This window comes from Crotalus tigris, unplaced genomic scaffold (genome assembly GCF_016545835.1).
Source record: "Crotalus tigris isolate CLP2741 ecotype Arizona unplaced genomic scaffold, ASM1654583v1 scf7180000017536.10889498, whole genome shotgun sequence".
Classification (NCBI taxonomy): domain Eukaryota; kingdom Metazoa; phylum Chordata; class Lepidosauria; order Squamata; family Viperidae; genus Crotalus; species Crotalus tigris.
Window position 1 is genome coordinate 9,475,001 of NW_024096460.1, and position 15,952 is coordinate 9,490,952.

The following is a 15,952-nucleotide window of genomic DNA, read 5'->3' on the forward strand; positions in this document are numbered from 1 at the left end:
ACGTAAACATGCTGTGAGCATGGAAAGCCTCATGCTCCCAAGCACTAGGCAATAATTTACATACTTTGAAAAGTCATTTATGCCTGCAAAAATGGTTGTGGCTAGAACAAATTTAAATACTCGTTCTTTGGAAATTTTTGAAATTAAGCCATATTAAAACTTGATGCTCAGATAAATATAGTGAAACCCAAGTAATTAAAGTTGGCTTGTTTGTTTGACTTCTTATAAATAAAAAGGGTTTAATACAGACTAATTACACAAAATCCTTCATATACTTTAGGATAATAATGGCAGCAATTTAAAGCAGCATTAAATGGGAATTAATAAGAGAGTATTGAGTCACTTCTACTGTATTAAGCTCCGTGAAATGATATCTCAATTTAACTTTCAGCCCTTGGTTATATGATTGATAAGCCTGAAGTTTATACGGATAATTTAAAATATTTGCTTCTTCTAATTAATAAATTCTATTTATATTTGACAAAGGGCAAAAACTTGTTGACTCTACTGTCTTTATAAGATAAAACTTTCTAATATTTTTCATTAAATGAATTTTATGGATTTGTTAATTTGTCTAGGCTATTCGGGTGAGATATATTTTAAAATGCAATTATAATTTGTTTAGGATACATCTTTTTAAGAAAATAGAAAAGTTAAATGGATTAGAATTTTAAAGTTTAAAAATGTGATGAAAAGTTACTTCAAATATTATTTTACATGCCAGGAGGCTATATCTAGGTTTCTTTTATAAAACGTTTATAAAACTCCTTCAGTAGTTTAGATTTACAAATTATTAAAACTAAGAACAATAGCTAAATTATACATATATTTAAGATGCAAGATGACATCCTCCCTACTTCTACAAAAGTTCTGAATAACAGTTTATGATAATAACAAACTATTACTATTACTTATTTCTGTGTATGTGATTGGGACATATTGTAAAAGCTTTTAGAACATCCTAATTTGGAAAAGTAACCTATATTTCTTGGGTTCTATGACACATATATTTGTGTTACATTTCTACTTTTTTCATTAGACAGAATCTCCTAGTGAATATTTTTTTATATAATTAAGAAATTGCTGGTGTTGTTCATTTATTTCTTTCAAATGCCATGTCAGCCTGTGGAGGAACTCACTGTGCTGGTTGGCCTTAGACAGCTTTTCATCATGGTCCAGTGAAAGTTCCTGATGAAATTACAGGTGCAGGAAAATGCAGAATTAGAAATCAAATGTTGCGATTCTTGTGAAGCTATATAGCTTTGTTGATGACAGGACAATTCCATTTTTGACAGTTTAATTTACTGTTGCTATTGGACAAAAGCAAAAAGAGAATGTGAGGTTAGACACCTGCCCCTATTGTACTGTGACTCACATGCTAGTTGCAAAATCATGACTCTCAACCTGTCGTGCTCAAGCGAGAAGGTTTTCAGTTGGGAAAAAAAGAATATATCAGTGCATGTAATATTGCCTGACCTCATAAAATAAAAGGAAAAAATTGCAGGTTTTGACAGCCATTATGAACCTTATATCAGCATTCAAACATCTCTGAGCTGACTAGAATACATGTTTATAATAATAATAATAATAATAATAAAAAGTATTACTACACTTACAATATAGAGCAAGAAATGACTTGCCAGTAATTTATTAAAGAGCCTGTTAAATTTAGTAGTGTATATATATTACCGGCAATGTGTGAAAAGCTGGCATTTTATAAAATGCCTAGAAAATCTATAGAACGTATGACTTTTTAGACAAAGAATGAAAGGTCTATGTTATTTTAATATGCTACTGTATATACTGTCCCTAGGCATTGTATATAATTCCTAGGCATTATACAAGAAAGGCTAAAATGGCATTTTAGTGGGTGTATTTTATACTTTTATACTTTATACATTTATACTTTATACTTGTTTGCCTTTTAGCATTGCATAGAATGCTTAGGAAATGTGTGAAATATTAAGTGTTTCATATTTTGACATGCCCAGTTTTGGCATTCTATAGATTTCCTAGGCATTCTATAAAATGCCTTTTTTCACACATTGATGGTAACATCTACACAGAAGAACATTTAGCTTGGAGAAGAATGCAGAAATAGTCTCTATGTGAAGATGGTCTGTTTGGAGTTATTTGTGATATTAAACTATAATAGAAACCACAAAGGAGATTCCATGTTAACTTTGTCACTGCAGGTTACATGAAATCTGACTAATGATTCTAGGAAATAAAATGAAGGCTTTTCTATGAAACAAAGACTTCCAAGAAAACTTTAGATTGAAAAGTATGCAGACTAAGATATAATTCTCATAATTTACTTGAATTCATGTATTCATTTACTTGACTGGTGAATTTGAGAAAAAAAGAGAAAATTTACAAATACACATACAAGGCTCACTTTTTTAAAAAAAATCTCATAATATATTTACCACTCTTAGAGCAATGTCTGAAGAAACAAAATTGCTGATAAATGGGTCAATCATCTGGAAGTTGTGATTTTGTAGAACAGTTCCAGATTTCTAAATTAGACCCTTCTCACCTGCATGTGTGAATAAAATTCGGGAAAAAAATAATGAAAGTGCCATTGGAGTGCTCTTTATTTTAGGCAAGGATATGATACAGAGAACATATAAGTCGTGCATAAGAAGAATGCTAATTTTATCTCACCTATATTATTATTATTTTCAATGAATTTCCTGATTTTTCTCAAAGTATTCCTGATGTAGGAGATATATCAAATAATCCTGACTTTGGATTATAATGAATTCTACCTATTACAGTCATAAATTATGTTGGTTATAAAGTAGGTCATCATGTAACCAACCCAATTTTACACACTTTTTTCTTTGGTGATCAGTACGTGAATTACCACATTCATTAAGTGAATCCAAAGTTGTTAACCAAATGCCATGGCCATTAAGCAAACCCATTGTTTGCTATAGAGTGTTTTTGGAGTTTTATGGAGTGAAAACTGGAAATAAATGCCATTTTTCAGGAAAAATATAAATCAGAGTCGTGTGACCAACAAAGGGGTGTGAATGTGGGCCAGTTGCTGAGTGCCCGAAATGTCATGTAACTGCAAGGGGTGATAACAAAAGTTTGGAACAAGGTTGTAAGTTGCCTTTGGGGGTTCCCTCAGCACTTCAGATGGTGGCTAAACAACCAACAACTACCTGCATACTGTTAGTTTAGAGACTGGAAGGTAGCCTGCTTGCCTTTGGAAGAAGATGCTGGATGGAAATCCTGAGATAAAGATGTTTATTTGCTTATATGGTTTATATGACTGCCAATTTTACTCTCATGTTTGAGCAGCTAATTATTAAAACTATAATAATTGTATCTAAAAAAGCAAATAAAAATACACTAGTCCTCAGCTTACAACTATTCATTTAGTGACAGAAGTTACAACTGCACTGAAAAAGTGACTTATGACCCATTGTCACACTTAAAATACCCCCAAGGTCACATGATCAAAATTTGAGTACTTGGCAACTGGCATGTATTTATGACAGTTGCACTGTCCTGGGTCATGCAATCACCATTTGTAACCTTACTAACTGACTTCTTACAAGTTAATGGGGAAAGTCAGATTCATTTAACATGCAGCAAAAAAGGTTGTAAAATAAAGCACAATCCATTCAACAATGGTCTTGCTTAGCAAGTAAAATGTTTGGCTCACTTGTGGTCATATGCCGAGAATGATTTGTAACATGAATGTAGTGTAGCCGAGGTTCTTTAAAAATTTACTGGTACATCCTTCAACTTTGTAACTGTACAGCCAGGTCACCTGTCTCCCAGCTCAATACCTCATAGGACACAGATAAAATTACTTATTCTACATTGGCAGTATTTTGAAACCACAGTTTGAAGTTCGATAGTTCTATATTGACATATAAGATACCTCATGGTTCCTTATTTTTATTCAGTGTTGTTTAGTGCACATGAAACTGGTTATACAATTCATTTAATAACCAATGTGAGAAATATAAACTTTCTTCTTAATGCAGTAATCATTATTGTGTTTGATGCATTTTTAGATTAATCTCAACTACTTTTTATTTATAAATAAAGGACTTGAGTAGAGAATGAATCACATTTTAGATCATATTTATGCAAAAATACTTAAAATTCAAAAGGATTGAATATATTGTTATTGTAAAACACTAATTAAACTTCTGACTTTGGTCATCTAAGTAGGAACCTAAATAAAAATGGACACATAATCTTTTCCATAATGCAATTAATGGCAGTACAAATGAAAGCAATAATAGAATGACATTCTTTCAGTAAAGTACAGTTGGACACTTAATCTGTTATTAATACTATTTAATTCTTAACATATATATTATCTCTTGTGTAAAGTTTGGTTATGTAACCTATGTAATAATACTTTCTAAAGACTTAGAGCAGGGGTCCCCAATCTATGATCTGGGACGGAAATGGCTGGCCGGTGCACAGACGCGTGGGTGCGCATTTCACTCGCACTAGCGCCCATGGCTCTGTTTGCACGCGGGTACAAACGGGAATGCTAGATGCTGTGGGAGGTGCGTGGCCGTTCACACATGTGTATGGCGCCAACATATGCCACATGCATAAAAGGGGATGCTTGTGCTGTGCCAGTGTGTGTGTCCCTGTGCGCACGCATGCATGTATGGCCACCAATTTTGAAGCTGCTCTCCTTCCCTCTGGTCCTTGAGCCCGGAAAGGTTGGAGACCTCTAACTTGGAGATTCATGTTTCCTTAATGAGGGAGCTAAACTTTATAAAGCTTTATGCACACTAATATTTAGATATAAAACATAAATAGTACTTTTACAGTTGCAGTCTAAACATGCATATCTGCTTTTAGGGAATAAGATTTTGGAGCAAAAAGGGAACAATTTTAGATTATGAAATTATTTTTATTTCACTTAGATTTGTGGCACTTCATAGTTAATAGTGACTAATAATCTTGATGCAATGTCTTTGCTTTATTTCAAATTATTAATGCTGGTGCTGCATTCATGAGCTGCAATTTAATTCAAGTGCACTTAAGTTCCATCAAACACAAAGCACCCAAGAAACACTATGTTATACATTAGGTTCCATCTGAGAAAGAAGAAATAGGTAAATGTCACTGCTCATAGAATATATGAAAGGATCGCCTGCTTAAACATTAGCTACCCAAATTAGCTAAAAGAAGAATAGTTTTCTTCCCTAAAGATTTGAAGAATCAAATCTACTATAAGCCAGTCTGATATAAAAATATTGATCATGAGAAACATACATATGCTAATTTTCTTAAAGTACAACTCTTCAAAATTTCAGTAAATGGACAAATGTTGCCATCTGTTTCTAGACAGTAATGTGTACCAACTACCTTACCACTATGTGATAGTTCAGCAACATACACTGTAAGTTTTCACTTGTCTGTAAGGTTCAGAGACAATTATAGCCAAATAAGACAACCCAATAAAAAAAATTACTGCATTCTTTTTTGCATTGGCATTCCAGGGACCTTGTTTGTCCTTTGAGCATTCTAGTAAAATAGGAAAGCAGATCTGTCCATCTATTCCTTGTCTTTAAGATTTTCAAAAGTTCTGTAAGATTTTCCTTACAGCAGTTGTGGAAGGTGGACATTGAGAAAAAATATTAGAAACCTTCTAAATAGGGATTCTGACACCATTATTAAAAGTACTGTGAATGGAAGATTTTCAGATCAAAGAAAAAAGCAGAAACTCTGTCAGTAAGAAAGCACCCTCTTCAAAGTTGATATGACAATATTTTAGAACTCCTTGAAGACCTTCATCCACACATTGGGCCAAGATAACATATGAGTCCTCTGTAAATATATGAGTGTTCAGTTTTGTTCCCAATATACTGCATATTTTATTTTTTATTATTGCTTTTATAATGAAACATTTTGTGAGTGAGCAGCCATAGATATTGAATTAATTAATACATAATAATAAAAATAACAATAATATTAATAATAATCCCCCAGTGAGGCACTACCTTGACGTGGTTGTGGGGCTTGTGTACTCTGAGGAAGATGAGAGCTATGCCAGAGGTTCAACCATACTGCACAGGTCTCATCAGAGGAGTCAGACAAAGAGTGTCTCTCCCATAAAAAATATGGTGAGATGTAAATTTCAGAATGCCATACCGGCTTGGATGTCACCCGGGTTAACAAGGCCCGCGCTAGATATTGGAGTTCCTGGATATCAGGTGAAAAATGAGTTACAGGACTCAGGACTGTTGGCTGAGCAACGAGGGGCAGCAGCTGCAGAACTACGGGAAGAAAAGGTGTCTACCCGTCGCAGATACACAGTGATTGAAAACAAAGAAATAATGATCTGTTACTACAGATCAAGTCCAACAAGAAGAGGATATCTAAAACGAATGCACCAGTTCTGGAAAGAACAACATCCAGAATCAGACATAACAGAACAGAGACTAGCAGATCAACGGCGATTTATAATACGAAATAAAGTATTCACAGAAACAGAATTGGACGAACTGCAAAGGTTTATCTAGGGTAAAGAAATCAAAGCCTTACCAGAAGTAATTCAGAATGTAGAGGCAAACCAGGGGGAGTTGGCAGTGAAGGAATACAGCAGAGATATACAACTGTTCTCATTTGGAAACCAGGCACCTCTTCCTCAGGAAGAACAAAACCCTCTAACTAAAGAAATAAAAGAATTGAAACAAAGAATAACTGAGAATCTAGAACAGCACAAAAACAACAGAATAAGGCTGCCTGCATTGAAGCTTGTTCCAAAGAAACAGCTAGCACAAGCATTAAAAGATGCAAATACTGCAATATCAAATATAAGCACCAATTCACTGCAAGAAACAAACCAACTAATGTACAGCACTGCTGCAGTTATAACTGAATACCTGGGATGCAAAATCAACAAAGAAGAAAAACAAACAAACAGTGCACCACAAAAATGGAAGGTTAGACTAGAAAATAAGATCAGCAAGTTAAGATCACATGCAAGCAAGCTAGAACAGATGAAAGAAAAGAAGCTGAAGAACAAGAAGACCAAAGAATACCTAATCAAGAAATACCACTTAGAAACAAGGAAGATCCAGGAAGCACTGGAAATAATAAAGCAACAAATAACAGCTATAGCCAGGAAAATCAGTAGATATGAAGCTCGAATTGCAAACTATAGGCAGAACCTCCAATTTCAATCCAATCAGAAACGTTTCTACCAATCCATCAATGGAGAAACTGCAAAGAATCAGTCAGTACCTGACAAGGAATAAACAGTGCAGTTCTGGAAGCAGATATGGGATAACCCAAAGAAATACAACAAAGATGCGGCTTGGTTAAAAGAGGTGGATGCAAATAAAACAGAAGTTGAAATGAAAGAATTAGTAATAACAACAAAAATGGTAGAAAAAAGAGCAAGGAAAATCAAAAATTGGTCATTATCAGGTGAAGATGAACTACATGGGTTTTGGTTGAAACATCTAACTGTTATACACACACTCATTGTCAAGCAGTTCAACAATATACTAAAAGGAGGAGAAATTGAAAACTGGCTAACAACTGGGAAAACCTACCTAATAATGAAAAATCCAGCAAAAGGGCCAACTACAGGCCAATTACCTGCTTACCAACAACTTTCAAATTACTAACTGGTGTGGTAGCTGATGCAGTACAAAAGCATCTAGTTGAAAACAATCTCTTTCTACCTGAGCAGAAAGAAAACTGCCCCAATAGCAGAGGAACAAAAGATCAACTCCTAATAGACAAAATGATCTTGGAAAACAGCAAGAAAAGGAAGACCAACCTGAATGTGGCATGGATTGACTACAAAAAGGCATTTGACTCTCTGCCACATGATTGGATAATAAAGTGCCTAGAAATAACAGGAGTCAGTAGAAACCTCAGAAAATTTGTGCAAAGATCGATGGCACAATGGAAGACACAGTTGCAGATCAATGGTGAAAAGCTGGGAGAGGTTAATATCAAGAGAGGCATATTTCAAGGAGATTCATTATCACCATTACTATTTGTTATTGCACTGTTTCCTCTGTCAACAATACTGAATAACTCAGGACATGGCTATCAAACATCAAAAACATCTGCTAGACTATCCCACCTCCTTTACATGGATGATCTGAAGCTGTATGGAAAAACATCATCGGAAATAGAATCGCTGCTCAACACTGTCCGTATATATAGCCAAGATATTGTAATGGAGTTTGGCTTGGACAAATGTGCCACACTTACTATCAAACAAGAAAAAGTAGTGAAAACTGAAGGAATCAAGATGCCCCACGAAAATAACATTAAGAGTCTGGATGAGGAAGAGTACTACAAATACTTGGGTATCCTTCAAGCTGACAACATCAAGCATACTGAAGTCAAGAAAAAGATTAGAGGTGCATACATCAAGAGAGTGAAGAAGATCTTAAAGTCCAAACTCAATGGAGGAAATACCATAAAGGCAATCAACATCTGGGCAATCCCAGTCATTAGGTACACAGCTGGAATAGTGGACTGGACTCAAGCAGAACTAAAAGCAATGGATAGGCAGACCCGAAAAATAATGACAATGAATCATGCCCTTCATCCACGCAGTGACGAATATGACAGGACTTTATCTCCAAGGCAAAAAGGTGGGCATGGAATGCTTGCAAAGTACATACAGATGGTGTCACAGAACAAACAAATGGCTTTGAAGAATATCTGAAGAAACAAGGAGAAAGATGCTAGTCGAAAGTTAGTATTATGAGGCAAGGCTTATGACGTACTGGATGAGACCAATACTGGCTTACAACGAAATACCTAAATGAAGCAGAATAGAGGCATGGGAAGATCAAAGCACTACATGGCCCCTACATTTAAAAAAATAGCTGGGAAAGCAGATAATAACATAGACCATCGGGCATGGCTAAGAGCAGGAAAATTGAAGAAAGAGACCGAGGGGACTAATTCGTTTTCTCATGGCTGCACACAGTACACACAAGCCTTAAGGACCAATGCATATAAAGTCAAAATTGAGAAGACAGCAACAGACAGTAAGTGCCGCCTATGAAAAGAAGCTGAAGAAACAGTGGACCACCTGGTAAGCTGTGGCAAGAAGATTGCACAGACTGACTACAAGCAGTGGCATGACAAAGTAGCAACAATGGTGCATTGGAAGTTCTGCAAAAAATATCATTTGCCTGTAAGCAAAAACTGGTGGGATCATAAAATAGAGAAAGTCATAGAAAATGATAAAATTAAACTGCTCTGGGACTTCAGAATTCAAACAGACAAGCACCTGCAACATAACAGCCCAGACTTAACAATTGTCGATAAGAAAGACAAAAAAGTCTGGATAGTGGACGTGGCAGTGCCTGGAGATAGCAGAATAGAAGAGAAAGAACTGGAGAAGATAACAAAATACAAAGACCTACAAATAGAAATAGAAAGACTGTGGCAAAAGCAAGCAAGGGTAGTGCCAATAGTAATAGGCTCCTTGGGTGCAATCCCAAAACAACTGGAGCACCACTTGAACACCATTGGCATTGACAAAGTCGCTATTAGTCAATTGCAAAAGGCAGCCTTATTAGGAACTGCTTCCATCCTGCGACGATATCTGTAATACCATCAAACATCCACATCTGCCTATCCCAGGTCCTGGGTAAGGACTCGATAGGTAGACAAAATGCCAAATCCCGTCTGAACATCTGGCTGACTGTGCGATGATCGATAATAATACTAATAAATAATAGAATACAATATTAATAAATAATAATAATAATAATAATAATAATATAGTAGAGAATAATAAGTATTCAGTCAAGTTAAGATTCACATGCAAGAAGCTAGGTAACAGATGAAAGAAAAGAAGAGCTGAAGAACAATGAAGACCAAAGAATACATCTTATATGAACAATGTATACTACCACTTAGAAACAAGGAAGATCAAGGAAGCACTGGAAATAATAAAGCAACAAATAACAGCTGTAGCCAGGAAAATCAGTAGATATGAAGCTCGAATTGCAAACTATAGGCAGAACCTCCAATTTCAATCCAATCAAAAACGTTTCTACCAATCCATCAATGGAGAAACTGCAAGGAATCAGTCAGTACCTGACAAGGAAGAAACAGTGCAGTTCTGAAAGCAGATATGGGATAACCCAAAGAAATACAACAAGGATGCGGCTTGGTTAAAAGAGGTGGAGACAAATAAAACAGAAGTTGAAATGAAAGGACTAGTAATAACAACAAAAATGGTAGAAAAAAGAGCAAGGAAAATCAAAAATTGGTCAGCACCAGGTGAAGATGAACTGCATGGGTTTTGGTTGAAACATCTAACTGTTATACACCCACTCATTGCCAAACAGTTCAAAAATATACTACAAGGAGGAGAAATTAAAAAGTGGCTAACAACTGGGAAAACCTACCTAATAATGAAAAATCCAGCAAAAGGGGCAACACCAGGCAACTACAGGCCAATTACCTGCTTACCAACAACTTTCAAATTGCTAACTGGTGTGGTAGCTGATGCAGTACAACAGCATCTAGTTGAAAACAATCTCTTTCCACCTGAGCAGAAAGGAAACCGCCCCAATAGCAGAGGAACAAAAGATCAACTCCTAATAGACAAAATGATCTTGGAAAACTGCAAGAAAAGTAAGACCAACCTGAATGTGGCATGGATTGACTACAAAAAGGCATTTGACTCTCTGCCACATGATTGGATAATAAAGTGCCTAGAAATAACAGGAAGTCAGTAGAAAACATCAGAAAATTTGTGCAAAGACGTGGCACAATGAAGACACAGTGCAGATCAATTGTAGAGAAGGCTGGGGAGAGGGATAATATCAAGAGAGGAATATTTCAATGGAGATTACTATTAGCACCATTACTATTTGTTATTGCACGGTTCCTCTGGTAGACAACACACCTGGAAATAACTCAAGTGACGACATGAGCTATCAACAACATGTCAAAAACATTTCTACCAGACTATCCCACCTCCTCTACATGGATGATCTGAAGCTGTATGGAAAAACATCATCTGAAATAGAATCGCTGCTCAACACTGTCCGTATATATAGCCAAGATATTGTAATGGAGTTTGGCTTGGACAAATGTGCCACACTTACTATCAAACAAGGAAAAATAATGAACACTGAAGGAATCAAGATGCACCACGAAAATAACATTAAGAGTCTGGATGAGGAAGATTACTACAAATACTTGGGTATCCTTCAAGCTGACAACATCAAGCACACTGAAGTCAAGAAAAAGATTAGAGGGGAATACATCAAGAGAGTGACGAAGATCTTAAAATCCAAACTCAATGGAGGAAATACCATAAAGGCAATCAACACCTGGGCAATCCCAGTCATTAGGTAAACAGCTGGAATAGTGGACTGGACTCAAGCAGAACTAAAAGCAATGGATATGCAGACCAGAAAAATAATGACAATGAATCATGCCCTTCATCCACGCAGTGACATTGATAGACTTTATCTACCAAGGCAAATAGGTGGGCGTGGAATGCTACAAGTACATCAGATGGTTGAAGAAGAAAAAATGGCTTTGAAGAATATCTGAAAAACAATGATGAAGATGCACTGTAATTAGTATATCAGGAAGCTTACTAACTCTGGAGAGACCAAACTGGGCCTACAAGAAAGACCAAATGAAGAACAGAATAGAGGCATTGGAGACCAAAGCACTACATTGGCCATACTGAAAAATAGCTGGGAAAGCAGATAATAATAAAACCTGGCAATGGCTAAGAGCAGGAAAATTGAAGAAAGAGACCGAGGGATTAATTCTGGCTGCACAAGACCAAGCTTTAAGGACCAATGCATACAAAGTCAAAATTGAGAAGACAGCAACAGACAGTAAGTGCCGCCTATGCAAAGAAGCTGAAGAAACAGTGGACCACTTGGTAAGCTGTTGCAAGAAGATTGCACAAACTGATTACAAGCAGCGGCATGACAAAGTACAACAATGGTGCATTGGAAGATCTGCAAAAAATATCATTTGCCTGTAAGCAAAAACTGGTGGGATCATAAAATAGAGAAAGTCATAGAAAATGATAAAATTAAACTGCTCTGGGACTTCAGAATTCAACCAGACAAGCACCTGCAACATAACACCCCAGACTTAACAATTGTCGATAAGAAAGACAAAAAAGTCTGGATAGTGGACGTGGCAGTGCCTGGAGATAGCAGAATAGAAGAGAAAGAACTGGAGAAGATAACAAAATACAAAGACCTACAAATATAAATAGAAAGACTGTGGCAAAAGCAAGCAAGGGTATTACCAATAGTCATAGGCTCCTTGGGCGCAATCCCAAAACAACTGGAGCACCACTTGAACACCATTGGCATTGACAAATTTGCTATTAGTCAATTGCAAAAGGCGGCCTTATTAGGAACTGCTTCCATCCTGCGACGATAACTATAATACCATCAAACATCTACTTCTGCCTATCCCAGGTCCTGGGTAAGGACTCGATAGGTAGACAAAATGCCAAATCCAGTCTGAACATCTGGCTGACTGTGCGATGATTGATAATAATAATAATAATAAAAGTTGGAAGGGACCTTGGAGGTCATCTACTCCAACCCCCTACTCAGGCAGGAAACCCTATACCAGGGGTAGGCAACCTTGACTCTTTTATGACTCGTGGACTTCAACTCCAGAATTCCTGAGCTCAGTCATGCGGAGGTGGAATGGATAGGTTTTCCCAGCTGACCCATGCTGCTCATGAATTCTGGGAGTTGAAGTCAGAGTCATAAAAGAGCCCAGGTTGCGTACCCCTGGCTTATACCTTTCAGACAAATGGCTGTCCATTCTCTTCTTAAAAACCTAAAAATATGTAACCTTGCTGAGGCCGACCCTGTGTTTGATTCCCACAGGTGCAGACCCGAAGTTCGGATGAGCCAATGACAACCTTTGTGGTGTGTAACGAATGTGGAAATCGCTGGAAGGTAAGCCATCTCTATACCTGGGTGTGACCTATGAACCTGGCACAGGTAGGCCTTGACTTAAGACTCTATAAGTGAATTTTGCCCCATTTTACGGCCTTTCATGCCACAGTTGTTAAGTGAATCACTGCAGTTGTTAGCAACCCCATTTAGTTTGCTTGTCAGAAGGCCGTAGAAGGGGATCACGTGATCCCCAGGATGGGGCAGCTGTCATAAATACAAGTCAGTTACCAAGGATCTGAATTTCTGTCTATAATTGTTAAATGCATTCACTGCAGTGGTCAGGTTAATACAGGTAGTCCAACTTACAACAGTCCATTTAGTGATCATTCAACCCCGACTGCTCTTTAGATGGCCAGATCCTGAAGTTGAAACTCAAATACTTTGGCCACCTAGTGAGAAGGAAGGATTCACTGGAGAAGAGCCTAATGCTGGGAAAGATGGAGGGCAATAGAAGAAGGGGACGACAGAGAAGGAGGTGGCTGCATGGAGTCACTGAAGCAGCTGTCGTGAGCTTAAATGGACTCCAGAAGATGGTAGAGGACAGGAAAGCCCGGAGGAACATTGTCCATGGGGTCGTGATGGGTCGGACACGATTTCGCAATTAATAACAAGTAGCAGTAGTAGTAGTAGTAGTAGTAGTAGTAGTAGTAGTAGTAAAGTTGGAAGGGACCTTGGAGGTCATCTAGTCCAACCCCCTGCTCAGGCAGGAAACCCTATTTCATTTCAAACAAATGGCTGTCCAGTCCCTTCTTAAAAACTTCCAGTGTTGGAGCATTCACCGCTTCTGGAGTCAGGTTGTTCCACTGGTTAATTGTTCTCACTGTCAGGAAATTTCTCCTTAGTTCCAGGTTGCTTCTCTCCTCGATTAGTTTCTGTCTGTTGCTTCTCGTCCTGCCTTCAGGCGCTTTGGGGAATACATGTAAATGTTAGCCCGCCCCGAAGCTGTGACTGAGAAGCCACACTCTAATTTTTCTAGAGAGAGCTAGCATCCAAATTCTCCAGAGCTAGCTGATATCTGCAGGCAGGTTTATCTGCAGATGGCAATTACAGTAGGACCTTTTCGCTGAAAACCCTTGGATGGTCCTTGGTGACATTTTGAGGGCTCCTAAAAAAAGCTAGAATTGTGAATCACCTTGTTGGGATGATCTCAGGATGTCACGTGTATAATTTCAGCCAAGGGCATGTCACAGCTAGACTGGAATTTCAGCAGCAAGGATTGCTGCTTCATTGAGCTTCATTCATGGAGTCAGTTTGGTGTAGTAGTTAAGGTGTTGGTCTAGAAACCAGGAGACGGTGAATTCTAGTCCCGCCTTGGGCATGAAAGCTGGCTGCGTGCCTCTGGGCCAGTCACCAGGAGATGGTGAGTTCTAGTCCCGCCTTAGGCCTGAAAGCTGACTTGGTGACTTTGGGCCAATCACAGGAGTCCCTGAGTTCCAGTCCCACCTTAGGTACAGAAGCCAGTTGGTGACTACGGGCCAGTCACCAGGAGACAGTGAGTTCTAGTCCCACCTTAAGCATAAAGGCCAACTGGTTAACTTTGGGCCGGTCCCTCTTTCTCAGCTCAACCCATCACACAGGGCTGTTGTTGGGAAAATGGGAGGAGGAAGGAGTATTGGATATGTTTACTGCCTTGAATTATAAAGTTAGAAAGGGAGAATAAAAGGGAGGGAGGGAGGGAGGAAGACAGGGAGAGAGGGAAAGTATGGGGGGAAAGGAAGGAAGGAAGGAAGGAAGGAAGGAAGGAAGGAAGGAAGGAAGGAAGGAAAGAAAGAAGGAAGAAAGGAAGGAAGGAAGGAAAGAAGGAAGGAAGGGAAGGAGGGAGGAAGGGCAGAAAGGAGGAAGGGAGGGAGGGAAGGGAGAGATGGAAAGAATGAGGGAGGAAAGGATGGCAGGAAGGGGAGGAAGGAATAAAGGAGACAGAAGGAAGGAGAGAAGGAGGAAGGGAGGACAGAAGGAAGGAAGGAAGGGAGGGAGGAGACGGAACAAGGGAGGGAAGGAAGGAAGGGGAGTGAGGAAGGAAACAAGGAAGAGAGAGAGGAATGAAGGAAAAGAAGGAAGGAAGGAAGGAAAAGAAGGAAGGAAGGAAGGAAGGAAGGAAGGAAGAAAGGAAGGAAGGAAGGAAGGAAGGAAGGAAGGAAGGAAGGATCCGATCATTATCTCAGAGTCCTGGCTAACTTCACCCTTCCATCCTGAATTCCATCCTTTTCTTGCCAATCCTCCACCACCACAACTGAACTACAAAACCAGCATTCTGCAAGGAATATATATATATCTATATCTATATATATATCACACCTTCTGGGAGCCTCAGTGGGTCCTCCATTCCCCTTCACCAGAAGAGGCTTTTCTTGTGCCCTTGTTTCTGTCTCTAAATCCCCTTCCCTTCTTACAGTTCTGCTGAAAACCTCACGGAGGGGAGCAGCCACAGCTGATTCAGGGCCCAAGCTCTGCCACGGACTCCCGCAGTACGGCCAGCAGTTTTTTTTTTTTTTTGGTCCTGTTTTGTCACCGAGTTTGCTTTGTGCTCTGTACATCATCCAGGTGAGGAGGGCCCAGCTGCCTGCACACCTGTAGGAAGTTATCAGCGGCTGGGAACGGAGGCCGCCGGGATGGCACCGGATGGGAAAGTTTAACCGGGACCAACCAGCTTATTGTTGAGAATGTGGAACAGCGATTTTTGTTCTTGTTTCGTTTCGTTTCTCTTAAAACGGCCAGGCGTCTGGCTTTGAGCCTCAAAGTGTACAGAAAGCTTCTTGTGAGTCTCCTTGGCTTCTCAAAAGCTACAAACCAGTATTAACCCAACTTCCTAATCCTGGGTTCAAGGCTCCTTTCTTGTTTTGCAGGATGACTTTTTTTCGCTTCCGTTGCACAAACCTGCCCAGTTTGAAAGCTGCGGGGCTCCCAGCCCCTCTACCGAAAAAAAAAAAAAAAAAGTATTGCTCATCCTGCTTTCATTTTGTTTTGGGAGCTGGAAAGAATAGGAAATAGAGCGAAAAGGTTTTGTTCCCCCC

The 15,952-nt window shown here is 38.7% G+C and overlaps 1 long non-coding RNA gene across 1 annotated transcript; it reads left to right on the plus strand.

Annotated features, from left to right (window-relative positions):
- The first annotated feature begins 12,845 nt into the window (after positions 1 to 12,845).
- LOC120309805 lies at positions 12,846 to 15,680 on the plus strand. Its single transcript, XR_005557197.1, has 2 exons — positions 12,846 to 12,941; positions 15,334 to 15,680. It is a non-coding gene; the product is annotated as an uncharacterized LOC120309805 (long non-coding RNA).
- The last annotated feature ends 272 nt before the right edge of the window (positions 15,681 to 15,952 follow it).